This window comes from Mobula hypostoma, chromosome 8 (genome assembly GCF_963921235.1).
Source record: "Mobula hypostoma chromosome 8, sMobHyp1.1, whole genome shotgun sequence".
In the NCBI taxonomy this organism is placed as follows: Eukaryota; Metazoa; Chordata; class Chondrichthyes; order Myliobatiformes; family Myliobatidae; genus Mobula; species Mobula hypostoma.
The window spans coordinates 119,954,446-119,980,806 of record NC_086104.1 but is presented as its reverse complement, the minus strand read 5'-3'; the positions used below and the strand labels follow the sequence as shown (position 1 = coordinate 119,980,806).

At 46.9% G+C, this 26,361-nt stretch overlaps 1 protein-coding gene and 1 pseudogene across 1 annotated transcript in view; one reads left to right on the top strand and one right to left on the bottom strand.

The window, feature by feature from the left end:
- The window catches only part of LOC134351189 (myelin-associated glycoprotein-like), a 469,309-nt gene that overhangs the window by 377,825 nt on the left and 65,123 nt on the right, over window positions 1–26,361 (top strand).
- On the bottom strand, window positions 374–24,441 carry LOC134350564 (sialic acid-binding Ig-like lectin 10; annotated as a pseudogene).

Sequence of the window (26,361 nt, the reverse complement as noted above, 5' to 3'; positions counted from 1 at the left end):
GCTCCCTCCACACTGCCCCCCCACAGTGTCATGCTCCCTCCAAACTGCCCCTCCCACAGTGCAGCGCTCCCTCCACACCACCCCGCCACAGTGCCATGCTCCCTCCTCACTGCTGTTCCCATACCGTAGCACTCCTTTCTAACGACCCATCGCACAGAGCAGTGCTCTCTCTTCACTGCCCCTCCCACAATGAGTCACTCCCTCCTCATAGTCCCTCTCACAGCACGGTGCACCCTCCTCACCACTCTTCCCACAACGCAGTGCTCCCTCATCCCCACCCTTTCCACAACGTGGCACACCCGAGTCTTCACCACCCCTCCCATTGTACTCCCTACTCAAATGCTCCCCCCACCCCCAAGCGGCATTCCTTTAGCTATGCCATCTCCTCACAGTGCACCCTCCGACTCTCACTCCTGAAAGTAAGGTCGGGAGGAGAGAGAGCAATGCGCCGTGTGTTCGCAGCCCCCCTGCGAACAGGGCCTCCACCGCCAGGCAGTTCCCGCAGGCTGGCGTACACCGGGCCACACTCCTCCTCCTCTTCAACGGGCATTACTGGTGGGATCTGGCTCGTCCTCTCCCTCTCCGTGTCCTGGGGCAGAAATAAAAGCAAATCTCATTTCTTCATCAAACACCATTGAACTGCTCACACTCCATCACTAAACTAATTCCACAACCTCTGGATTTACTTCCAAGGACTCTACAACTCAGGTTCCCAAAATTTATTTCTTATTTGTTTATTGTTACTTTTTATTTTGGATTTGCAGATTGTTGTCTTTTGCACATTAACTGTTTTCATCAATGATGTGTGGAGTTTTAATTGATACTATTGTGTTTATTAGTCTTTATTGTGAATGCCCGTAAGAAAATGAATCTCAGGATAGAAGGTGGTGATATATATGCACTTTGATAATAAATCTACTTTCAACTTTGAACACTGAGGATGAAGATATTTAAATGCTGTGAACACTGACTAGTGAATAACAGTCTCTGATAACAGGCTAGAACCCTGTTGTGGACACGGTCCTCTTGTTCTCTCCCCTTCCCTTCCCTATCTCTTCTTTTTCAGTTACTCTCTCTCCTCCCAATTCTCTGCGAGTCTCTGATCTTTTTCTATATCATTCATTCACTCACTTCTTCCTCTTTCCCCCTCTCCATCTCTGTCTCTCTCTCTCTCTCCCTTCCGCTCCCTTCATCTCTCTCACCCTCCCACACTTTTGTTCCCTGCCTCTCGTTCACTCACCCATACTCCTAAACTCCAAACCATGGTAGTCTGTGAGCATCGCCCCATGGTGTGACACTCCTCCCTCAATGTCCTTCCCGCTGCACTGTACTCCCGGTGCCCTGACCTTTACTGGGCTGAGCTGTGACCTGTACCTGAGGTGTGGTCAAGAATACACTGGAGCTGACGGTGGTGTCCAGGATCTCCAACGCCCTCATCTTGGTCCGTACATCCCATCTGGAACAGCAGAAGGTTGGCTCAGGGTTACAGAACATCAGAGTGTCAGCCAAATCCCCACTCTGATCCCTCCTCACTGTGACATCCAGACCATTTAATACAACATCCTCCACTGAGGCTGTGGAGTGGCAACACTCTGTCACTCCTCCTCCTTCCTTCTTCCCTCCTCCCCTCTTTCTCCACCTCCCTTCCCTTCTCCCAACCCTCCTCCTGCCCCTTTCCCCTTTCCTATTGCCTCCCTTAATCCTCCTGCTCTCATGAGAGAGAGATCGAGAAAATATATCTGAAAATTTAATAGTATACTTCTTCGTTTGGACGCCTCACCTGTGGTGCTGTCAACTGGCCACTGATCAAGGTGTGACCACCCAAGCGCTGTGTGACCACGGGATGACAAGGACCAGACTGGAAGACAGGGAATTCCCAGTCTCCCTCATTGTGCTTTTGGATCTGGAGCTCCCTTTGTTTAGGTTGGTTTATTTTATCATGAAGGTTATGTACAACATACAGACCTGGTGTACGTCCTCCCCGTGACCACGTGGATTTCCTTCAGGTGCTCTAGTTTCCTCCTACATTCTAAAGATGTACCAGTTAGTAGTTTAATTGGTCATTGCAAATTGTCCTGTGATTGGCTCGAGTTTGGGACTGAAAGGCCTGTTCCGTGTTGTGTCTCTAAATCAATTATTTTGCCATGTCTGTAATGTTGTCATGGTCCGGATCGGGGTCCCTTTAAATTTACCTTGTTTATGTTATGATCCGGACCGTCGATTCCCTGTTTTCCCATGTCCCTCTGCTTTGGTGATTAGAGGCAATTAATGCTCGGCTGAACCAGTAGCTTATAGTCTCTGGCTTTCAGCCGTTCGGTGCGGGAGCGTCTGCAAAGTCATCAAAGGCATGGTGTGCCAATGTCATCTGGCCGGAGCAAGCCTAGTCTCTGCCGAAGCGAGTGCTGGTAATTCGCCTCTCCTCACCGGAGCAACCCTGTCCAGTTACCTCGCCGAAGCGAGCCTGCAAAGTTTCCTCATCAAGGTGGGTCTGTCTGTTAACCCGCCGGAGAGAATCAGGAGCCGCTGTCTACTGTTCCCGGGCCGAGTCGAGAGCTCGCCACTACCCGGAGGCTCCAAGTCCAGTCCTGGCTCCAGCGGCATCCAAGTATCACGTCCAAGTCCTGGCCCTGGTAGCATCTGAGTACCAAGTTAATTCTGGCCCCGGCGGCATCCGAGTTCCAAGTCAAGTCCTTTCCCTGGCGGCCTCCGAGTACCAAGTCAGGTCCTGACCCTGGCGGCCTCCGAGTACCAAGTCAAGTCTGGCCCTGGCAACGTCCGAGTACCTAGTCAAGTCCTGGACCTGGCGGCGTCCAAGTACCAAGTCAACTCCTGGCTCTGGCGGCATTCAGGTACCAAGTCAAGTCCTGTCCCTGGCGGCTTCCCAGTTCCGAGTCAAGTTCTGGCCCTGGCAGTCTGTGATTCCTGTCCTACACCACTGTCTGAATCCCTTCTCTGCCCCTCTTGCCTCTAGCCCTCGTCTGCACTTCGGACTAGTTCTATCATCGGAGCTAGACAGGTACTGTCTGGTGTGCTTTCGTGTTGGTCTTGTCTTGTCCTCACCTCCATGGGGTAAGACAGGCTGTCTTGCCATTGCCCTGCGAGGTGTCATGTCTTGTCTGGTCCTCGCCTCTGTGGGGTAAGTCAGGTCGTCTTGCTGTTGCCCCGTGGGGAGTCATGTTTTGTCTTGTCTTGTCCTCGCCTCTGTGGGGTAAGTCAGGCCGTCTTGCCATTGCCCCTCGGAGGTTCACGAGTCCCGGCCCTATGTACTGTACCCAAGGAGGGGTCCCGGCTCTCTGTTCTGTGTGTGAGTCCTGGCCCTATGTCCTGTACCCAAGGAGGGGTCCTGACTCTGTGTTCTGTGTACGTGTCCATGGTTCCGTGTACCTGCTCTCCCGAGACCAAGGCTCTGTTTTCCATGTTCCTCCTCTCCCTAGCCCATGCCATATCCATGCCTGGTTCTGGGGTCCGAGCCCGAGGCAAGACCCAGGTACCGGGTCCTTGCTTAGTCTTATGCTCGGAGTCCATACCCTAGCCTCTTCATGTCTCCTCTAGTTCTGGGAGCCGGTTCCGAGTCCTAACCCAGACCCCTAGTCCCAGCCTAGTCATAGTCCTGAGTCCTTGTCCAGTTTGCTGCTCCTGCTCCTGCCTTGCTCTCCTGGTATCGAACAATAAACTAAAACTAATTAATCTCACAAGATGTGTCTTGCACTTGGGTCCACCCTTGCTCCCAATGCCCCCGCCATTGTTGCAAATGTACAGTGCTGCTGTTAATTGCCATAGTATATACAGTGCCTATAGAAACTATTCACCCCTTTGGAAGTTTTCATGTTTTATTGTTTTACAACATTGAATCACAGTGGATTGAATTTGGCTTTTTTGACTGATCAACAGAAATTGACCCTTTCATATCAAGGTGCAAAAAGATCTTTATAAAGTGATCTAAATTGGCTTAATGCATGCATTACTAAATGACAATAAAAGGGGACTGCGTATCCTCATAATCATATAATCATAAATTAATTACAAATATAAATCACAGAACAATTGATTGCATAAGTATTCACCCCCTATAATATGACACACCAAATCATCACTGGTGTAGCCAATTGGTTTTAAAAATCACATAATTAGTTGAGCGGATATCTGCTTTTGGAGACCTGTGTATAGTCAAGGTGTTTCAATTGATTGTCGTAAAAATACACCTGTATCTGGAAGGTCCAACGCTGGTGAGTCAGTATCCTGGCAAAAGCTACACCATGGGGACAAAATAACACTCCAAACAACTTTCTGACAATGTTATTGAAAAACACAAGTCAGGAGATGAATAAAAGAAAATTTCCATGTCACTGAATATCCTTTGGAGAACAGTTAAGTCAATCATCAAAAAATGGAATGGATATTGCACAGCTGTAAATCTGCCATCCTCCGAAAACTGAGAGACTGTGCAAGAAGCGGACTACAGAGGAAGGCCACCATGAGACCCATGGCAACTCTGGAGGAGTTGCAAGCTTCAGTGGCTGAGATGGAAGAGACTGTACTTACAATAACTGCTGCCAGATATTCACCATGGGAGAGTGGTAAAGAGAAAGCTACTGTTGAAAAACATTCACATGAAATCCAGAAGGCATGTGGGAGTCTCTGAAGTCAGCTGGAAGATGGTTCTACGGTAGATTCAAACCAAAAGTGAGCTTTTTGGACATCAGACTAAGCACTACATTTGGTGTAAGCCAAATATTACACATCAATAAGCACCATCCCTACCATGAAAAATAGTGGTGGCTGCAACATGCTGTGGGGATGCTTCACTGCAGCAGGACCTGGAAAGCTTGTGAAGGTAGAGGGTAAAATGACTGCAACAAAATACAGGGAAATCGTGATGCCATCTGCAAAGGAACTGGGACATGGAGAAGGCTTGTTTTCCAGCAAGACCATGACCCCCAGCATAAAGCCAAAGCTACACAGGAATGGCTTAAAAGCAGCAAAGGTAATGCCCTCGAGTGGCCAAGTCAGAGTCCTGGGAATGGGGAGAAAATTTGTTTTCCAGCAAGACAATGACCCCAAGCATAAAACAAAGCTACACAGGAATGGCTTAAAAACAACAATGTTCCTGTAGTGTCCAATTCAGAGTATAGACCTCAATTTGTGGCTGTACTAGAAAAAGGTTGTACAATCGCAATCCCCATAAAGTATGACAAAGCTGGAGCAGTTTTGTAAAGGAGAATGGGGAAACAACACATTTGATGGCATATGTCGGTGATATTGGACCTAAATGTGATTCTGATTCTAGTGTAATATCCAGGACATTTGGCTTTTCAGTGCCAACATTTTGTGGGAGAGAGAGAGATCCATGTGTTCCTTGCGGATTTTACTTGGGTTTTGTCCTTAGCACATTGAGGAAAATGACTTAATCCTTGGATAAATGCAGTGGGGTCTTAAAGGAGAGTGGAGAGTGCGATTCCAATTTCACCAGCACATTTCACCATTGTAATGTTTTCCTCAGCTTGTGATGTATGGTTGTCATCTGCTCCCATGTGCTCATTCCCAATTTTACTTGGGTTTTGTCCTCACACATTGAGGGAAATGGCTAAACCCTTGGATTAAGGCTGTGGGGTGTTAAAGGAGAGTGGAAAGTGTGATTCCCATCTCACCATCTCAATGTGTTCCTCAACTTGAGATCTAGTCCCAAGGGAAGCAGGGCAGCCGGTCTGTACACAGCAAGATCAATAACTAGCAATGTGATGATGACCATTAGTGGGGTGGGGACACTGAAGTGAACTCCCCACTGGCCGTGCGATCTTCCCCATCTAGCTAGAAGGGAAGGCAGACTTTGCTCAGATTGAGCTCAAGTGCAGTTCGGAGGGAATTGCTGAGGTTAGGGCTGCACTCTGCTGAGTGAAGAGTATTCCTCATTGATATCCTCACCTTTCATCCACAGGGACACCATGAACATGGCCTCTCCATGCTGGTTTCGGACTGTACAGTAGGCGGTCACATCCTCCTCTCCCTCGCTCACACCCAAGGTCAGCGAGCCTGTCACCAATTGCCTGTCATCTACCCGCCATGTCTGGAAACGACCGTGCGTCTGGTTCCCACTGAGGTTGGCGAGGGGGAGGTGCCAGGTGAGCTCTCCGAGTGGGTTCGATCTGGCTGCACACACACATGAGATGACATTGAGGTTCCGAGTGCACCCAGAGTCCCGAGAAATCTCAGGCTTATCTGGGAAGAAAGAAACAGGCAGGAGATGTTGGTTGCACTGATATATTGTAATGGTACAGTGTAACTCTGAAGCCTGAGCTGTGCCTCAGTCGTCTGTTGGACACCCCTTTCCATTCACTGTAAAATGAGGTTGTCTCCATTTTGATGCATTGGATCCCCATCCTCCACATTCAGAAATGCTTTTCTGCGTATCACTGCTGTAGCGTGTGAGTGTTTGAATTACTGTCACCTTCCTGTCAGATTGAACCAGTCTGGCTATTCTCCTCTGACCTCTCTCATTAACAAAGTGTTTTCTCCTACAGAACTGCCACTCAGTGAATTTTTTTTCTGTTTGTTTCTCACACCATTCTCTGTAAACTCTGATGACTAGTGTAACCTGAGTGCTCTGAAGACAAATCAGCTGCCGGAATTGAGTTCTGGGGATGTGGTTGCTGCTCAGCGAGATGATCCAGGCATTGGTACCATTTGGGCGGTGGTTGAAAAGGGAGACAGAGCCCTTATAATGAATTTGGGGCTATCTGTCTCCCTTTTCAACCATCGCCCAAATGGAAGCCACTGCTGGTCCGTCCCAGGAAGGTATACTGTTACTTCATTTTCGTTATTTAGTAAGAGTTATTTATATCTGTATTTGCACAGTTTGTTTACAGTTAGCAGTTACTGTTCTATGGATTTCCTAAGTATGCCTGAAGAGAATGGTTAAAGTCACTTTGATCATATTTCTTCTCCATTCCAATATTTGGTCTGAACAACAACGGATTCTCTTAACTATGTCTGCATACTTTTATGCATTGAGTTGCCATCACATGATTCGTTGATTAGATATTTGCTTTAACGAGCAGGTGTACAGGAACTTAATGAGGTGGCCACTGAGTGTGCATTGTGTATCGAAGGATAAATAGTCCACTGACTTTGCATTTGTACTTAGAGATGTTGCAATGCATCCACTTACACTCCACACTGAGGGTGATGGCCCTCTCTGCTGTCCCGTGTTTATTCTCTGCCACACACTGATAGTCTCCAGCCTGCTGGGGTGTCACCTGAGGAAACTCCAGCCACAGCTCGTTACTGGAACATGTTGTATTTAGTGTGACACTGAGATGTCTCCACGTTAGATTAGACACTTGGAAACTCTGGACAGAGCAGAGGATCGATGTAGGAATCCCTTCCTTCATATTCACCCGAGAACTGTTCATGTTGTTGGAAGAAATGATTGAGAGATTCTGTGGGCCATCTAGTAAAGACAAATAAAGAGTTAAGCATGAGAACACATGATGTAGAACAAGATTCCATGGGTTAATCACCTGCAATCAATTCCATTCCACTTTTGCAATGCATTCCAATGTACAAGGTCGATTGTCTAATTCTGCTCCTAGGTCATACGGTCCATGGTCCAAATTCTTCGTCAGAAGCACATAGCCAAGGAAAGCCCTCCACGGATTACGGAGAAAGTGTTGTCCAGTTTGAAGGGTCGAAACGAAGGGTAGTGCGGTATCGGAGAGACAATTATGAGGGAGTGATATGGGCAAAGATGCAGTGCTGTGCATCATCAATTGATTGTTGTCACACTGAGGGAGCATCGTACTGTGGGAGGGGTGATACTGAGAAAGTATCATACTGTCGGAGGGGTGATAATGAGGTGGTATCATACTGTGGGAATGGCGATACTGAGGATGAATCACACTGTGGTAGTTGTGGTACTGAGGGAGAGGCGATACTGAGGAAGTATCATACTGTGGGAGGGACGATACTGAGGAAGTATTATACTGTGGGAGGGGCGATACTGAGGGGGTATACTGTCCAAGGGGCGATACTGAGGAAGTATTATACTGTGAGAGGGGTGATACTGAGGATGAATCACACTGTGGCAGTTGTGATACTGAGGGAGGGCGACACTGAAGAAGAAGTCACACTATGGCAGTGGCGATACTGAGGGAGGGTCACACTGTCGGAGCTCTCTCTCCTGAAGTTTAAAATAGCGCCAAAATCCTAAAAGGACGGGTTTAGAAAGCTCCAGAAGACTTGGAGAGTGCGTAGTGTCATCTTGACAATGGACTAGAGCGGTTTCTTTCATGCAATGACCCGGTGTCTAAAGTTTTCGGTGCGTGTTTCTCGTGCGCTGAGCAGTGGCTGCAGCTGACGATTACCAAAGTTCGAGCCTTTAACTCTGTTGGGAGCGGGAATGGATTAATTCTGTTTTGAAACAGCGAAAATCCCTCCCGTTTAAATTGCCTAGCTCAGGGCGCTTGGGAAGACTTCGGAGCGGCTGGAAGAAGAGCGGACTGACCTGAGAGACTCCTTCGTTTTTGCAGCAGCATGGATGGTGCTGAGGTTTTTCAACCAGACCGACATTCCAGTCTATCCACGGATAAATCCCATTCCCCTTCCCCACTCTCTGAACTGTTACTTTTCCGAGAGATTATCTGCTGGCGCCCCGCTGGGTTTACAGCTCTGTTTAATTCCAGCTGTGCTGTCGATTCGGATTGAGTCGGGTAGCGCATCGCGCAGAGACTGCGGGCTCTGGAGTTGCAACTCGCGAAGTGGGTCACCCTTTCAAGTCAATGGCTCTGAAAATGCTGAATTCTACTGTACTGACTTCAGTCAGTGGGAATGACGTTTTAAATGTCATGGCTGAGACTATTGGGGGTCGTGAATATGTTGTTGCATCTTGGCAATTGAACGGGAAGACCACTTTCTATCAGGGACTGAGGAGCGATGCTTTGGTAAAGCTGCAGTATCTGGAGGCCAATGCTGACGGCCGCTACTGAGATTATTTCAGATGGCCCGGTAGGTTTAGAGCCCAGCGGCCCTCAGCATCTGTCATGCCGGCGGCCCAGTCCGCGGCGGGAGCTGCGCACAGCGAAGAGGTTTATGGCAGATCGGAGATGCTCGTTTAAAATGAGAGCTTTGCGGGCGTTCTGTGTCATTCCGGCGTACAAATCAGCGGCAGGAGCAGCACAGAGAGGAGTAATTAAATGCACAGAAAGGACAAGCGGAACAGCCATTGTTGAGAGTGGAACAGTGCTAAGAGTGTGAGTGACAGGCTTTGGCTCAAAGGAGGCTTCAGATCGGAAGAGGCTTTGGCTCTGGGTAAGTTTGCGGGTAAGTTTCTGTTAAGTTTCCACTTTTTCTTACTGTGTCAGTGGTATTTAATGTAGTTTAAATGGTCCTTGTATGCTCTTCATGTTGAATGTTGCAGTCATGGGAGACCCAGGGAACTACACCTGCATGAAGTGCATCCGCTGCTGCTCCTTAAGACCGTGTTAGGGATCTGAGCAGCAGCTGGATGACATTCCGCTTGTACAGGAGAGTGAGCAGATCATCAATTAGAGTTACAGGGAACTGGTTACCCCTAGGTTGCAGGAGGAGAGTAGTTCAGTGACTGTCAGGAGACATGGACATGTGGAAAGACAGTTAGTGCAGAGCATCCCTGTGGCCATTCCTCTCAATAATTAGTATACCGTTTTGGATACTGTTGTAGGGAATGACCTCCCAGAGGAATGCCATGGAGGCCAGGTTTACTGGCACTGAGCATGGGTCCATGGTGCAGAAGGGAAAGAGGGAGTAGAGGGGAGCGGTAGTGATAGGAGAATCAATAGTCAGGGGAACAGACAGGAGAACAGGACACCTGGATGGTCTGTTCCCTCCCACATGCCAGGGTCAGGGACATCTCAGTTCGCATCCACACTTGGAGGAGGAAAGACATAGGAAGGAAATGCAAAGAGGCCCTGAAGAAAGAATTTAAAGAGTAAGGCAAAAAACTCAGAATTTGGACCTCCCGGGGTAGTAATTTCCGGATAGGATCTGTGCTACCTGCCAGTCAGGGTAAAAACAGGATGATTCAGCAGATAAATGTGCAGTTGAGAAGTTGATGCAAGGGACAGGGCTTCAGGTTCTTGGATCATTGGTCTGGGGGAGGTATGACCTGTAGAAAGGAACCTGAGGGGACTAATATTCTTGCAGGCCAGTTTATTATAGCTGTTGGGGAGGGTTTAAGCTAATTTCTCAGGGGGATGGGAACCAGAGAGAAGGGAGTCAAGATAGGACCGATGGCAATAAAGCAAAGATGGCATGTAGTCATACTGTCAAGAGGGGCAGGCAGATGAGAAGACAAAATTGCAGCCATCAGGGTGAATATCAGTGATTAGAGATGCGAAGTTAAAAAGGGTAACAAATACTGTACTCAATGTGTTATATCCCAATGCATGGAGCCTAAGAAATAAGGTGGATGATCTGTTTGCACTTTTACAGATTCTCAGGTATGATGGTGTGGCCTTCAGTAAATCATTACTGAAGGATATCTGTAGTCAGGAACTGAATGATCAAGGTTACACATTGAAGGTGGGCAGAGGGGATGGTGTGACTCTGCTGGTAAAGTATTCCATCAAATCTTTAGAAAGGTGTGAAGATGTGACATAGGATCAGAAGATGGTGAATTCTTGTGTGATGAGTTACGAAACTGCAAGGCCCCTGATGGCAGTTGTATTCAGGCCACCAAACAGTAGCTGGAATGTGGACTACAGATTACAATGGGAAATAGAAAAGATGTAACAAATGGGCAAAGTTATGATAGTCACAGGAGATTTTAACTTGCGTGTAGATTGGGGAAATCAGGTTCGTGATAGAGTGAATGTGTTGAATGCCTACACGATGGCTTTTTGAAGCAGTTTTTCATTGAGCCTACTAGGAGATCAGATATACTGGGTTGGGTGTTGCGTAAATGAACCAGAGGTGATTAGGGAGCTTATGGTAAAGGATCCCTTAAGATGTTGTGTTCACAATTTTTGTGGATTGATCTCAATTTGAAGTTTGATAGGGAGAAAGTGAAGTCTGACAGAACAGTTTTTCAGTAAAGGAAAATACAGTGGTATGAGAGAGGAGTTAGCCAAAGTAAATCGGAAGGAGATGCTGGCATGCATGACAGCAGAACAGCAATGTCTTGAGTTTATGGGAAAAATGAGGAACGCGTTGTATAGATGTATTCCAAAAACAAAGAAATACTCAAATGGCAGAATAGTACAACTGTGGACAACAAGAACAGTCAAAGTTAATTTAAAAGCTAAAGAGAGGGCATACAACAAAGCAAAAATTAGTGGGAAGATAGAGGATTGGGAAGTTTTTAAAAACCTACAGAAAGCAACTAAAAGAGTCATCAAGAGGGAAAATATGAAATATGAAAGCAAGTGAGAAAACAATATCAAGGTGGATAGAAAAGACATTTTCAAGTATATAAAAAGAAACACAGAGATGAGAATGGATACAAGACCTTTAGAAAGTGAGGCTTGAGAAATAATAACAGGGGACGAGGAGATGACAGATGAACTAAATGAGTATTTTGCATCAGTCTTCACTGTAGAAGACTGATTCAAAAGTTCTTTGAGGAGGTGACCAGGCATATAGATGAGGGTAGTGCAGTGGATGTGATCTACTTGGATTTTAGTAAGGCATTTGACAAGGTACCAGACGGTAGGCTTATTCAGAATGTCAGAAGGCATGGGATGCAGGGAAGATTGGGTAGGTGGATTCAGAATTGGCTTGCCTGCAGAAAGCAGAGTGTTGTGGTGGAGGGAGTACATTCGCATTGGAGGATTGTGACAAGAGGTTTCCCACAAGGATCAGTTCTGGGATCTGTACTTTTCATGATTTTTATTAACAACCTGGATATGGGGGTAGGACGATGGGTTGGCAAGTTTGCAGACTACACAAAGGTTGGTGGTGTTGTGGATAGTGTAGAGGATTGTTGAAGATTTCAGAGAGACATTGATAGGATGTAGAAGTGGGCTGAGAAGTGGCAGATGGAGTTCAACCTGGAGAAGTGTGAGGTGGTACACTTTGCAAGGACAAACTCCAAGGCAGAGTGCAAAGTAAATGGCAGGATACTTGGAAGTGTGGAGGAACAGAGGGATCTGGGGGTACATGTTCACAGATCCCTGAAAGTTGCCTCATAGGTAGATAGGGTAGTTAAGAAAGCTTATGGAGTGTTAGCTTTCATAAGTCGAGGGATAGAGTTTAAGACTTGCGAGGTAATGATGCAGCTCTATAAAACTCTGGTTAGGCCATGCTTCGAGTACTGTGTCCAGTTCTGGTCGCCTCACCATAGGAAGGATGTGGAAGCATTGGAAAGGGCACAGAGGAGATTTACCAGGATTCTGCCTGGTTTAAAAAGTATGCATTATGATCAGAGATTAAGGGAGTGAGGGCTTTACTCTCTGGAGAGAGGGAGGATGAGAGTAGACATGATACAAGATATTAAGAGGAATAGAGAGAGTGGAGAGCCAGCGCCTCTTCCCCAGGGCACTACTGCTCAATAAAAGAGGACATGTCTTTAAGGTAAGGGGTGGGAAGTTCAAGGGGGATATTAGAGGAAGACTTTTTACTCAGAGAGTGGTTGGTGCGTGGAATGCACTGCCTGAGTCAGTGGTGGAGGCAGATACACTAGTGAAATTTAAGAGACTACTGGATAGGTAGATGGAGGAATTTATGGTGGGGGGTTATATGGGAGGCAGGGTTTAAGGGTTGGCACAGCATTGTGGGCTGAAGGGCCTGTACTGTGCTGTATTGTTCTATGTTCTATTTTATAAGACACGAGCAGTGTGGCAGGTGTTGACTGGTGTGAGGGAAGAAATGTGAGTGCAGCTTCTATTAAAAGAGAGAAGGTGCTCAAAAAGCTGTAAGGCCTAAAGGTACATAAGTCAGCGGGACCAGATGAACTGCACCTCAGGGTTCTGAAAGAGGTAGCAGTAGAGATTGTGGAGGCATTAGTTATGATATTTCAAGAATCATTTGACTGTGGCATAAGGCCATAAGATATGGAGGGGAATTAGGCCATTCAGCCCATCAGGTCTGCTCCACCATTCCATCATGGCTGATCCCAGATCCCACTCAACTCCTTACACCTGCTTTCTTGCTATATCCTTTGATGCCTGACCAGTCAGGGAGCAATCAACCACAGCCTTAATTTTATGCACAGAATTAGCCCCTACCGCAGTCTGTGGCAGAGCATTCCCAGATTTATCTCCGGCTAAAAAATTCCTGCTTACCTGTTTTCTGAAGGGTCATCCCTCAATTTTAAGGCTGTGCCCTCTAGTTCTGTATAGGAAGCATTGTCTCCACATCCACCCTATCTAGTCTCTCTAGTCTTTTCAACATTCAGCCTGACTATTGTTTCATAAAAGCTCAGCATTATCTCCTTGCTTTTACATTCTATTCCCCTTGAAATAAATGCCAACATTGCATTTACCGCCTTTACCACAGATTCAACCTGTAAATTAACCTTTTTGGAGTCTTGCCCGAGGACTCCTAAGTCCCTCTGCACAGCTGATGTTTGACCCTCTCCATTTAGATAATAGTCTACAGTATTGCTCCTTTTACCCAATGCATTATCATACATTTATCAACACTATACTCAATTTGATACCTTTTTGCCCATTTTTTCAATTTATCTAAGTCCTGCTGCAATCGCATTGCTTCCTCAGCACTACCGACCTCCCACCTATCTTTGTATCATCCACAAAGCCATCAATTCCATTATCAAACAATGTGAAAAGCAGCGGTCGCATTACTAACTCTGGAACACCTCTAGTCACCAGCGGCCAACCAGAAAAGATCCCTTTATATACCCACTCACTGCTCCCTGCCTGTCAGCCATTCCGCTGTCTGTGCCAGTATCTTTCAAGTAATGCCACAGGATTTTATCTTGTTAAACAACATCATGTGTAACACCTTATCAAGCACCTTCTGAAAATACAAGTAAATTACATCCACTGCATCTCCTTTGACCACTCTGCTTGTTACTTCCTCGAAGAACTCTAACAGATTTGTCAGGCAAAATTTCCCTTTACAGAAACCATGCTGACTTTGACTTATTTTATCATTCGTCTCCAAGTACCTAGAAGCCTTATTCCTATGAATGGACTCCCACACTTTCCCTCCAACTGAGGATAGGCTAACTGGCCTATAATTTCCCTTCTTTTGCCTTTCCCACCTTAAAGTGTGGAGTGACTTTTACAATCTTCCAGTCCCCTGGGACCATGCCAGAATCAAGGAATTGTTCCGGAGGACTAGAAAATTGCAAACGTCACTCCACTCTTTAAGAAAGCGGGGAGGCAGCAGAAAGGAAAGTATAGAGCAGTTAACCTGACCTCAGCGACTGGGAAGGTGTTGTAGTCAATTTTTAAGGATGAAGTTATGAAGTACTTGGTGACAAAGGACAAGATAGGATAAAGTCAGCATGCTTTCTTTTGGGGAAAATCTTGCCTGATGGACCTGTTGGAATACTTTGAGTAGATGATAAGTAGGATGGATAAAGGGGAAGCAGTAGACGTTGTACATTTTGGATTTTCAGAATGAATTTGGCAATGTGCCACACATGAGGTTACTTATTAAGTTAAGAGCCTAATGGTTAGAGCATTGGCTTATTGGAAGGAGGCAGAGAGTGGGAATAAAAGGATCCTTTCCAGGTTGACTGACAGTGACTCGTGGTGTTCCACAGGGGTCAGTGTTGGGACCACCTTTTAATGCTGTATATCAGTGATTTAGATGATGAAATAGATGGCTTTGTTGCCAGGTTTGCGGGCGATACAAATATTGTTGGAGGGGCAGGGAGTATTGAGGAAACTGGAAGGCTGCAGAAGGACCTAGACAGATCAGAAGAATGGGCAAGAAAGTGGCATATGAAATGCAATATTAGAAAGAGCATTGACGTGCACTTTGGGAAAAGAAATAAATCTTCATAAGACTATTTTTGTAAACGTGGAGAAATTCCAAAAATCTGAGATGCAAAGGGACTTGAGAGTCCTTGTGCAGAACATTCCAAAGGTTACCTTGCAGGTTGAGTCAGTGGTGAGGAAGGCAAATGCAATGTTAGCATTCATTTCAAGATGTCTAAAATATAAGAGCAGGGACCTGATGCTGAGGCTGCATAAGACACTGGTGAGGCTTCATCTTGAGTATTGTGTACAGTTTTGGGCTCCTTCTCGAAGCAAAGATGTGTTGGCTTGCAGAGGTTTCAGACAAGGTACACAAGGATGATTCTGGGAATGAAAGGTTTATCACCCGAAGAATATTTGATGTCTCTGGGCCTGTGCTTGCTGGAATTTAGAAGGATGGCGGGGGGATCTTATTGAGATCTTTTGAATGTTGAAAGGCCTAGACAGAGTAGATCTGGAAAGGATGTTTCCCATGGTGGGGGAATCTAGGACAATAGGACATGACCTCAGGATAGAGCGGCTTCCATTTAAAACAAAGAGGCGGAGAAATTCCTTTAGCTAGAGGTTGGTGAGTTTCTGGAATTTGTTACCAGCTGTGGAAACCAGGTTATTAGGCAGAGATTGATCGGATCTTGATTGGCCATGGCATCAAAAGTTATGGGGAAGGACCAGAGAGTGCAGCTGAAGAGGGGAAAAATGGATCAGCCATGACTGAATGGCAGAGCAGATTCAATGGACCAAATAGCTTAGTTCTGCTCCTATGTCTTATGGTTTCATGGATATTCACGGTAACATTTTTCAATAAATAAATAATTCAGTAATCCTTATACTGAAATTTGCAGAATATTTCTGAGTACCCTGTGGAGTATTGCTGTACCTGAAAGATAACTGATCCCCATACTTACACTGCACAGTTAGTGTGAGGGTCTGCTCCGATGAAACAGATTGGTATCTGACTCTGCAGGTGAGACTTTGCCCGTGGTGTTTGAGCGCTGGGGTCATGGTCAGGACAGAAGTATATGTCAGAGTGTTGTGCCACCGAGTTACACTGCTTGAGACTGATGGCGGTACATCAGTGGGGGTGACCCAGGTTAAAGTGGGTGAAGTTCCATCACACGTGGTGTTGAAGATGCAGGTTATGTTCACAGACTTTCCTTCAACAAGTTCAGCAGCGAATATTGTGGGTTTATCTGTGAAATCTAACACAGAGAAGTGGATCCTTTTAGTTCAATATCACCAAATGCATCAGTTCAGATAGAAATCCCAGTCTCACAACAGGAAAGATATTTATAGGATGATCCCTGAACAATGAGGGTACAGTGTGAGGGAAAGTTGAACAGTGTTGTGTTCATGACTGTTCTGAAAGCTGTTGAGAGGGGAAATGGGAAACAGAGTCCTCGACTGAGAGCCACAATATCACACAGTCACTGATACATCCAGTGGGGTCTGTCCTTCCCCAGACAGTGAGATATGGGCCAAGTGGACTAGGTCATGGTGGGGATGAGTTCAAAAAGTTCAAATTAAATGTATTAACAAAGTATATATACAAGTTGTTACCATATACCACTACTATACTCTACGACCTTGTGATTAATTTTCTTGCAGGCATTTACAGAAAAAAAACAAAACTAAGAGAATTACAAAAATCTACACATAAGCAGACAAAGGCTGACAACAAAAGGACAAATTGCAGATTGAAAAAAATACAGTACTGTGAATATAAGTTGTGAAGAATCTTTGAAAGTGAGTCTGGAGGTCATAGAATCAGTTCAGAGTAGTGGTGTTTGATGTAATCCATGATGATTCAGGAGACTGGTGTTCGGAGGGTCGTAACTGTTCCTGAACTGGGTTGTGTGGGATGCAAGGCTTCTGTACCTCCTGCCCAATGTTAGTAGTGAGATCAGGGAATGGCCTGGATGTTGGATTATAACACAAATGATGATGGAAAGGAGGGGTGTGCGGATGGCCGGAATGGACATGGAGAAGGAGTGGAGGGTCGGTGGGAAGCTGAACCCTGCCACATGCAGAGTGGCCTAATTCGGCAAGGAACTGCAGAAAACTCCGAGGGCCTCTCATGTCCATGTCGGCGTGCTTCAATATGGTTGGGAACATAGATTCAATTTGCTAACATAGGAACAGTCGCAAAGCTGAAAGTACACTGGCTGCTTCAGGAATGAATTGGAAGTTTCCTGAAAATCAGGAGCTGTGACGATGTGAATATGGACCCAGTACAAGTTTATATTATTCTCCACTGACTGCTGAATGTCTGCTGTTGAGTGACCGCACAGAACACCTACCAGTGACACGGAGCCGCGTAGCAGGGAGATAGTTGTAATGATTCCATCTGTCAAATTCAATCCTGAAAAGGTACAACCCTTCATCTGCCTTAGTGATGTTGTCGATAACCAGGGAACAGTCATCATCTTTCAAGTCTCCAGACAGACGGGTTCGGTAACGAAACTTTTGTTTCTCCGTTCTGTGATAGCTGGAGTGAAAGGCTATACGATAAGGTTCAGAATCTTTTCTGACATACCAGATACCAGTCCTCGACTTCTGATGCAGATATGATGGATAATGGTACTGGCACGGAATCTGGGCACACAAGCCTCTCTGTGCCTTCACATGTCGTGGTGTGTTAGCTGACCATGCATTTGACACTGCGGCTGAGGAGAGAATGAGCAATGTTTGGTAATGGACAGTTTGTGAAAACACTGGACTTGATATCCACCCCCTGTATCACTCCTGCACTGTGGACATAGTGTGTACTAAGTGTGGGAGACACAAGGAAACCCACCAGGTCTCATCACAGATGGAGGGGATGTGGTAGTCATGATGGGGACCTGTTAGTCGGAGGGAGAGGTGCTTGGGAAGCCGGTTCATTCTCTGTTGGCTCATTCGCCTCGGGACCAATGACGTTAGTCTAGCACTGTCAGGAAAAATTAACGAAGGGGTGTCGTCCAACACAGCAGGAAGAAATGCAGTGTCCAAACTGGTCTGCTCTCCTCTATTGGGAATCACTTCCTGTTTGCTCTACAATGTGTCACTGTCTCTGCTCCTTCCATCCATCAGATCTTATGGATGTAGGAATGAATATGGATCACTATTATCTCAGTGATCCCTGTGGGACTCCCACAGCTACAAGGATGCCGACGTGCCTGTGATCAAGTACCACAGATGCTGGTGACAGACAGACTGCAACAGGGTTCTGTTCTGACAGTTCCCACAACTAACAGTGCAGCTTTCTCACAACCTGGCCCATTCAACAATACAGCAGACCCACCCCAATGTCCTGCTCATACTGCAGCCCCGTCAACATGTAACGTCACAGTACGTCACACTGTGGCGATTTGAATCTGCTGGAACATAGGAAGCTGCCAAGAATAGTGGACTTCACAAAATATAGAATGGGAACCATTGGAACTCTCTACAATAGATGCTCCTCAAGATGCCAATGTCCGTTGTCAAAGATCCCCACCATCTGGACCTTGCCATGTTCTCACAGCTCCCACTGGGCAGGAGGTACAGAATCCTGAAGGCCCACATCACCAGGTTCAGGAACAGCTCCTTTCCTTCAAACATTCGGTTCTTGAACAAACACAACCACTACCTCAGTATAGCAACACTATGACCACTTTGCACTACAATGGGCTTCTTTTGTTTCAAAAGACATAGAAACATAGAAATCCTAGAGCAAAATACAGGCCTTTTGGCCCACAAATCTGTGCTGAAAATGTCTGTAACTTAGAACTACCTATGCTTACCCATAACCATCTATTCTTCTAAGCTCCATGTATCCAGGAGTCTGAAAAAAATCCTATCATTTCCGCCTCCACTATGGCTGTCAGCAGCCCATTTCATGCAGTCACCACTCTGCATAAGAAACATGTACCCCTGACATCTCCTCTGTACCTACTTCCAAGCATCTTTAAAGCTATGCCCTCTCATTCTAGCCATTTCAGCCCTGGGCAAAAGCCTCTGACGATCCACACAATCAATGCCTCTCATTGTCCTGTACACCTCTATCAGGTCACTTCTCATCCTCTGTCACTCCAAGGAGAAAATGCCAAGTTCACTCAACATATTCTCACAAGGCATGCCCCCCAATACAGGTAACATCCTTGTAAATCATCTCTGCATCCTTTCTATGGTTTCCACGGCCTTCCTGTAGTGAGACAACCAGAACTGAGCACAGTACTCCAAGTGGGGTCTGACCAGGGTTCTATAAAGCTGCAACATTACCTCTCGGCTCTTAAACTCAATCCCACGATTGATGACGGCTAATGCACCATATACCTTCTTAACCACAGAGTCAACCTGTGTGGCAGCTTTCAGTGTTCTATGGGCTCAGACCACAAGATCCCTCTGATCCTCCACACTGCCAAGAGTCTTGCTATTAATGCTATATTCTGCCATCATATTTGACCTACCAAAATGAACCACCTCACACTTAACTGGGTTGAACTCCATCTGCCACTTCTCAGTCCAGTTTTGCATCCTATCAATATCCTGCTGTATTCTCTGACAGCCCTCCACACTATCCACAACACTCCCAACATTTGTGTCATCAGCAAATTTACTAACCCATTCCTCCACTTCCTCATCCAGGTCATTCATAAAAAGGGGTCCCAGAACTGATCCCTGAGGCACACTACTGGTCACCGACCTCCATGCAGAATATGGCCCGTCTACAACCACTCATTGCCTTCTGTGGGCAAGCAATGTCCCCTTGGATCCCAAGCCTCCTGTCTATCTCAATAAGTCTTGCATTGGGTGCCTGATCAAATGCCTTGCTAAAATCAATACACACTACATATACAGCTCTACCTTCATCAATGTGTTTAGTCACAGCCTCAGAAAATTCAGGCAGGCTCATAAGGCACGGCCTAACTTTGACAAAGCCCTGCTGACTATTCCTAATCATATTATGCCTCTCCAAATGTTCATAAATCCTGCCTTTCAGGATCTTCTCCATCAACATACCAACCACTGAAGTAAGACTCACTAGTCTATAATTTCCTGGGCTATCTCTACTCCCTTTCTTGAATAAGAGAACAACACCCATAGCCCTGCAATCCTCCAGAACCTCTCCTGTCCTCATTGATGATGCAAAGGTCATCGCCAGAGGCTCAGTAATCTCCTCTCTCGCTTCCCACAGTAGACTGAGGCATATCCCGTCCGGTCTGGGTGACTTATCCAACTTGATGTTTTTAAAAAGCTCCAGCACATCCTCTTCCTTAGCATCGACATGCTGAAGCATTTCAGTCCGCTGCAAATCATCCATACAATCATCAAGATCCTTTTCCGTAGTGAATATTGAAGCATAGTATTCATTAAGAACCTCTGCTATCTCTTCAGGTTCCATACATATTTTTCCACTGTCACACTTGATTGATCATATTCTCTCACATCTTATGCTCTTGCTCTTCACATACTTGTAGAATGCCTTGGGGTTTTCCTTAGTCCTGTCCGTCAAGGCCTTCTCATGGCCCTTTCTGGCTCTCCTAATTTCATTCTTCAGCTCCTTCCTGCTAGCCTTATAATCTCCTAGATCTCTATCATTACCTAATTTTTTGACTGTTTCATAAGCCCTTCTTTACTTCTTGACTAGATTTACAACAGCCTTTGTACACCACGGTTCTTGTACTCTACCATTCTTTCCCTGTCTCATTGGAACGTATCTATGCAGAACCCCACGCAAATAACCCCTGAAGATTTGCCTCATTACTTCCATACATTTCCCTGAGAGCATCTGTTTCCAGTTGATACTTCCAAGTTTCTGACTGATAGCTTGATATTTCCCCTTACTCCACTTAAATGTTTCCCTAACTTGTCTGTTCCTATCCCTCTCCACTGCTATGGTAAAGGAGATGGAATTCTGATCACAATCTCCAAAAATGCTCTCCCACTGAGAGACCTGAAACCTGACCAGGTTCATTTCCCAGCACCAGATCAACAACAGCCTCTCCTCTTGTAGGCTTATCTACATATTGTGTCACGAAACCCTCCTGAACACACCTAACAAACCCTACCCCATCTAAACCCCTCACTTGAAGGAGATGCCAATCAAGATTTGGGAAATTGTATGTCTCACCACAACAACCCTGTTATTATTACTCGTTTCCAGAATTTGTCTCCCTATTTGCTCCTCGATGTCCCTGTTACTATTGGGTGGTCTATAAAAAACACTCAGTGAAATAATTGTCCCCTTCCTATTCCTAGATTCCATAGACAACCCCTCCGTGACTTCCTCTTTTTCTGCAGCCGTGACACTATCTCTGACCAATAGTGATACGCCCCACCACTTTTGCCTCCCTCCCCGTCTGTTCTGATACATCTAAAGCCTGACTCTTGAAGTAGCCATTCCTGCCCCCTGCATCACCAAGTCTCCGTAATGGCCACAACATCATCGCTCCAAGTGCTGATCCACGCTCTATGCTCATCCGCCTTGTTCATAATATTCCCCGCATTAAAATAGACACTTCTGAAACTGTCAGTCTGAGTGCGAACCTTCTCTATCATCTCCCTATCACCCTTTCGCACTGTTTCCAATCTTTCTCTATTTGTGAACCAGCCTCCCTTTCCTCCATCATTTCAGTTCAGTTTCCACCCCCAGCAATTCTATTTTAAACTCTCCCCAATAGCCTTTGGAAAACTCCCCGCCAGGATATTGGTTCCCCTCAGGTTCAAGTGCAACCCGTCCTTTTTGTACAGGTCACACCTGCCCCAGGAGAGGTCCCAATGATCCAGAAATCAGAATCCCTGCCCCCTGCTCCAATCCCTCAGCCACGCATTTATCCTCCACCTCATTCTATTCCTATACTCACTGTCACGTGGCACAGGCAGTAATCTCGAGATTACTACTTTGTGTTTCTGCTTCTCAACTTCTTTCCTACCTCCCTGTTGTCTGCTGTCAGGATCTCCTCCCTTTTCCTACGTATGTCATTGGCACCATTATGTACTACGACCTCTGGCTGTTCTTCTTCCCACTTCAAGATATCGTGGATGCGATCAGAAACATCCCAGACCTTGGCACCTGGGAGGCAAGCTACCATCGCGTTTCTTTCCTGCCTCCACAGAATCGCCTGTCTGACCCCCTAACTATACGGTCCCCTATCACTGCTGCCATCAGTTGTATTTTTTCTTGTAAGATTGGGCATAATTTATGTTGTTTTTCTGAACGTTGTGCATCTCACAACGCCTTTATTTCCTGGAGCGACTTTATTTCCTGTGCAGCATCAAGAAAGCCCACCTCTGTCCCAGGATGGTGACGGACATTTACCGCTGTACCATTGAGGACATACTCACGAACTGCATCATAGTGTGGTATGGCAATTGTCCCGTGTCAGACTGCAAAGCACTCCAGCGGGTGGTGAAAACTGCCCAGCGGATTATTGGCACCCAATTGCCCACCATTGAGAACATCTACCATAAACGTTGTCATTATCATTATCATTACAAGGATGCATCTCACCCTAACCATGGACTTTTTACTCTCCTCCCATCCAGTATCTGCTACCCGAACCTCCGCTCCTGCACCCGTCGGCTCACGAAGAGCTTCGTCCCTGAGGCTGTGACCCTGCTGTACCTCACATCAGAGCGCTAAACAGTATTGCACCTATATTGGACTGTCTCAGTACTTTTATATTTGTATGTTGTAGCAATTACTTTTTATTCGCAGTTATTTTGTAAATAATACTATTCTTCTGTACTTCTGGTCAGATGCTAACTGCATTTCATTGACTTTGTATCTATACTCGACACAATGGCAATAAGGTTGATTCTAATCTAATCTAATCTCATGTCATGCCGCTGCAAGAAAGTTTCTCATTACACGTGCATACATGGACTTGAGCATCTGATAATAAACTTCACTAACACTCGTGACTCTGAATGTGTGACACTCGAATACTTCAATATCTAAAGTGCAGTGTTCCTTCTGCACCACACTTTTTTTCTTTTACAGGTTTATTCACACAGAGATACACAAAATACAAACGTCAAATGTTTACAAGAAAGTGAACAAGTTCAAATGAAAATATGTTAAACAGCCAAATACCTGTGGGGGGGGTGGGGGTGGTAGTGGGCACCGTTCCCGGAAATCCCCGACTATGCCAATGGTAACTCCATGCTCCCTCACCAAAGAGAGATGGGCATGAACATCCCCGTAGGGTGGAGTGGGGGGTGGGGGGGGGGGGGAGGTGGCGCAGAGAGTTGGCCTGGACCTAGGCAGACACTTTGACTGCCTTCTGATGGACTGATTTATGGCCAGCTTGGCCAAGCCCACCAGCAGATCCTCCGAAGGACCTGCCCCTTCCGTACTGGGTGTCTGTATATCAGGAGCGCGGGGTTGAGGTGTAATCAAACCCTGAGGAACAGCCCCTTCAGATATTCAAATAGGGGCTGTACCTCTCACATTCCATATAAATGTGGTACACTGATTCTTCCTGGTCACAGAATGGACAGGTGGACAGCACCCCAGTATGCAGGGGAAGGACCCTTTTATAAAGAGATTTACCCCGTCGCTGGGTGGTAAAAACAGACCGCCAAGGCGTGTCTAGTCTGCAGTCGAAGGCAAGGAAGTGAAATGTTGTCCTTACAAGAACAGCCTCTGTGCATCACAAAAAGGGACTGTAAGCATCGCATAATCTTCATGATCAGTGACAGAGGAAGGACCACCACCCCAGGATCGAGAATCCCTTCCAGAGACAGGTCCCAACGCAGGTCAGGGTAGATCACCCACTCACTGTCACCACCCTGTACCGTATAATCTGATCTCAGAGCAGACAGCCCACTGCTCCTCCTGGAATTTATTCGGAGGGCACGAGCCGTCCGGGACATGTTCATCTCTACACACTTGTCACCCTCCCCAGGAACAACATGAGCAGAATGCCCTCCCTCCTCACCTACTGAGACACCCTCCTTCTGAAGATCCAGGGCTACTCCGGTTCCCCTCGTGCACTGGGATCGGAATCTCTCAGCAGGGCACGGCCTCGATCGAGGTAACAGTTTGAGAGACTAACACCACCGGTGACTCTCCACTCACAGGCGATCCCTGTTCTCCAGGGATTTCCTCCTCCCCAGAGGATGGGTGCTCGGGGCACACAGTCTCAACCGAAGGCAATTCTGCTTCCTCACACGCCCTCTCTAAAATGGCGTCGCCTACCTGCCTGGACTTTGTTTGCTGAAGAGAAGCCACCCATACAGAGGGCCCTTGTATGGCAGGGCTATCCTACAGCTCTGGGGAGACATACTCTGAGTATACGGCCATAACCGAAGGTAAATCCTTCCCCTCGAGTGGCCCCTGTACTGCAGACTCAGAGAACACATCTCTCCGTATCTTCAGACCACAGGGGTACTACGGCACGTTGATCTCCATTTCGGAGGCACCCTCAGACTCAGGCACCACTTTCCGTACCCTGACTTCCCCAGGCCTTTGCTGAATCTCAGACACCTCCTGCCCCTTCTCCTTCGGGGGAGAGGCCCCAAGATAGTTGTTCCTTTTCTTGGCCTTCATAGCCATTACCTGACCCTACTCATTGCCGTCATCCGCGCGGCGCCAATCCCTGAATTTCAGCACCACTGGTGAGCGGACAGCAGGAGTAGGGACAGCTCGGCAACGCTCAGCAGTGTTGCCCTGTGCCTCCGAAGTGAAGTTAGCAGCCTTCAAATATGCCCAAAGCCTTTACAGGCACGTCGTCACGGTCCTATAATAATGCCTCTCAAATTGCACCTGAAAGTGCCCATCTGCATCCCCACCCCATTCCAGTTGCATAAGCAGGCGGCACTGAAATGAGAAAAGGTGTTCAAACCCCCGCGGAGATGTCCTGTATTGAATTGGGGTTATATTTGACCGCACGAAGAAAGAGCAGCTGGGGAGGAGAGCCGTAGCAGGGATGTTTGGGGTGGGCGTCGGAAAGAATAACCAATTTCACTTGGCTCCACCATCATGAAAAGCGTACTCACGGCCAGAAACACATCTCTCCCAGACCGAAGATAGAATATGGTCTTTTCGTTCAGTTTTGTAGAGGCAACAAAACAATCGCGTCCACCAACAGTCCGTGGCTTTTGAAGTGCCATTCTTACTGATTGAAATTAGGACAGTACATTGCATGGCATTTTTAAAGTCAATAATTCGAATGGGTGACTTATCGCTGGCTGTAACTCCAGCATCCACAGCCTCCACCCATGACTGATTAGTCAGGGCATCAAAGGCTGTGGCGAGAAGGCAGGTGTTTGGGGTTGTTTGGGATCCGGGATCAGCCATGATGGATTGGTGGGGTGGACTTGATGGGCTGAATGCCCTAATTCAGCTCCCAAGTCTTCTGGTCTTATGGACTTGGATGCCGACATCTCAGAGCTGCATCCCGCCATGACGATGAGACGCTGTGACTGGAATAATACACAGCTATACAATGAGGGGAGCTCCAGCAAATAGTCTTCCAAAAACAACAGGTCGGAGAGGGGATATAAAAATAGGAGTTATCTGCGGACAGGCAGGGATATCCTTGTGGAACAAAAACTTAAGCGCTATCCGTGCCACTGCGAAAACCAAAGACTAAAGTCCTCTTCACTCAGTCGCCCTGAGCTGGACACTCCAAAAGGGAGGGATTTTTCCCCGTTACAAAACGGAATAAATCCGTCCCCGCTGCCGACAAAGTTTAAGAAACGAACCTTCGCCATCCCTAAGGTGCAGAAACGACTCAGCGCTCGACACATAAACTAAAAACTACACAAACAGAATCCTTCCGAAAAGAGACACTGATCCAAGATGAGACTCTGTTCTCCCAAAACCCTCTGGTGGTTCCGAACCTCTTCTTTCCGATTGTTCCGCAGTTTGCCAACTTTAGGAGAGAGAGCTCGTACACTCTGACCCTCCAGCTGTACCACCGATCCCTCAGTGTGGCCCATTCTCAGTATTACACGTCCAGCAGTATGACTGTCCCTCAGCACCAACTGTCCGGCAGTGTGTACTCCCTCAATTCGACCAGACACGAAGTGCAACTCTCCCTCAGCACAGCCCCTCACACAGTGTGACTCTCCCTCAGCACTGCCCCTCACACAGTGTGACTCTCCCTCAGCACTGCCGCTCATACAGAGTGACTCTCCTTCGGCACTGCCCCTCACACAGTGTGATTCTCCCTCAGCACTGCCCCTCACACAGTGTAACTCTCCCTCGGCACTGCCCTTCACACAGTGTGACTCTCCCTCAGCACTGCCCCTCAAACAGTGTGCCTCTCCCTCAGCACTGCACCTCACACAGTGTGACACTCCCTCAGCACTGCCCCTCATACGGAGTGACTCTCCCTCAGCACTGCCCCTCACACAGAGTGACTCTCCCTCAGCACTGCCGCTCATACAGAGTGACTCTCCCTCAGCACTGCCCCTCAAACAGTGGGACTCTCCCTCAGCACTGCACCTCACACAGCGTGACTCTCCCTCA